Here is a 2,500-nt window from a genome sequence, read left to right as displayed (position 1 = left end):
CAAATAAAAATATAATAAATCTGAGAAGAGGATTTTCAAAATACCACCTCTCAGGATAGCAATGTAACGAGAGGACAGTGTAACGAGAGGAAAATGAGAGGAAAAAGGAGTGAAAGAACGAGAGAAACCTCTTGATGACAGTGCCTTGACCGGCTGTCATCTCTCGAGTCGACGCCGGTGTTAGCCTATACACCGAGACTAGCGTAATAGCCAACCATGCTGCTAGCAACCCTCGCCTCTCGTCTTATCAGAGAGTAATAGCGGTTTCTCGGCGCTGTATTTCTGTTAAGGCTCAAAGAAAAACAAACATAATTCATGACCAACCTGTAAATTTCCATTAGCGGGGGTATCATTGCAACTTTTTCGCCGGACGGGGACTGCAATCATTCTCAATCAAATTCCCCGTTTGAAATCTATCTATAATAAAATCTGAGGTTTGCGTGTTTACATTGGAATATTAACGACCCTCTGCATAACCCCGGCCAGCGGACCTTCTCTGCGAGCTACAAGGGCGCAGGGGGATTACCTCCTTGGCCTCCTTCCCTTGCATTATTCGCCATCAATCACCTGTTAGAGTACATTCACTTGATTACCGGCCACAGGAGGAGGAGAAGAAGCCGGACAAATGATACAAATTCGGTCCCCCGAAGACACGACCGGCTGAAGACAAAAGTGGTCCCAGAAGCTCTGATGTATTAAAAGCCCCGACCGCCCAAAGGGACACGGGTTGGACGCGACCGGAGAGGGTACCGTGTTACAGGAAATGCTAGGGGATAGGAAGGCCTGCTTAGGGGCAATTAAGGGACGGTGAACACGGGCCGGTCACACACAACCAAGAAGGAAGAACATATGGTGAACACCGGACTCAATCAAAGGGGAATGGGGCAGGTTGATCGAACGTGGTGATTTTTAGCCTTGTAATAGAGGGGTTATAGATATAAATAGAGCAGGCGCGGTTCAACCTCAGTCAAGCAAATCCTGACGTACAGAATGAAGATGCGATCTCAGCACGACTCCAGAACACTAATTTTATAAGGGAAAACAAGTAAAAGGTAGAAACTTCCGATACTACTCCGTCTTTGTAAAGTTAAGCAGAAGAAAAAAGGAGGGGAAAAAACTCTCCATACAAAGACCATGATAACCAAGAAGAAGAAGAAGAAGAAGAAGAAGAAGAAGATACAAAGAAAAAGGAAACACACACACGCAAATCAGAGAGAGAGAAAAAAAAAGCAAAACAAACCACGGAAAACCCTGCCTATATTACAAAGAGAAGCGTTTTCAAGTCAGAAGGAACTGCCAAACATCAGGAATAAAGCTTGTGTGTTAGAAAGTACGTGTTACAGGCAGAGATATGATGAGGCAGTGATCGCAAGGTTATGGTGGATAATACCAGTAATCCTTCTATGCAGTCATTAAGGAAGAGCTGGACAGGCACAAGCAACGTGCTTTTGAGAGGTGTGGTGTTTGTCTGGAGCGCAGGAGAGGGAGAGACAAGAGAGATATGATTAACGGCGAGATAGATGCGTTTTTCTTTTCTATGATAACAATTTAGAGTTATTTGTATCTCTATTAAATTCTATCTTCTTGTTTCTGTCTATCTGTATATCTTCCTGTCTCTTGCTGTATAACTATCTCTCATTCTCTCACTAAATCTCTTTCTTTCTTTCTTTCTTTCCTTATACATATATGTATGTATATATATATATATATATATATATATATATATATATATATATATATATATATATATATATATGTATATATACACATGTGTGTGTGTGCGTGTGTGTGTGTGTGTGTGTGTGTGTGTGTGTGTGTGTGTGTGTGTGTATGTGTGTGTGTGTGTCTGTTTGTGTGTGTGCGTGCGTGCGTGTGTGTGTGTGTGTGTGTGTGTGTTGTCTGTTTGTGTGTGTGCGTGCGTGTGTGTGTGTGTGTGTGTGTGTGTGTGTGTGTGTGTGTGGCGTGCGTGCGCGTAGAATATATATATATATATATATATATATATATATATATATATATATATATATATATATATATATAAATCCTGTTCCATATCTATGTTCTCCCCATATTTATCTTACAACTTAAACGATGAAGAGAAAGAAAAGAACTGATAAAGAAAGAGTAAAAAACAGAGAAATACAGACAGTGAGAGCAGACAAATGACCAGAGAGAGAGAGAGAGAGAGAGAGAGAGAGAGAGAGAGAGAGAGAGAGAGAGAGAGAGAGAGAGAGAGAGAGAGAGAGAGAGAGAACGTATTTTAACACAAAGAACCACAAAGAGAGAACGGAGGATGGCGAACAGGAAGAAAAGGAGACAGCGAGAAAGGTTGACTGATTAATTTTCCGGACCGCAAAGTGAAATCGAATCCGTATAGCGGACAGCGGACACCTACCCTCTCGAAAATGATAGCATAGCAATATCGAATCTAATTTGATTAACAGGGCAACATAGCAGCGGACCTTAAAAAGAAAAACTGAAATCTGAGAGGGGTAACTGG

This window comes from Penaeus monodon, chromosome 3 (assembly GCF_015228065.2).
Source record: "Penaeus monodon isolate SGIC_2016 chromosome 3, NSTDA_Pmon_1, whole genome shotgun sequence".
Lineage (NCBI taxonomy): Eukaryota > Metazoa > Arthropoda > Malacostraca > Decapoda > Penaeidae > Penaeus > Penaeus monodon.
The sequence above is the reverse complement of the archived record's forward strand: the minus strand, read 5'-3'. Positions refer to the sequence as shown.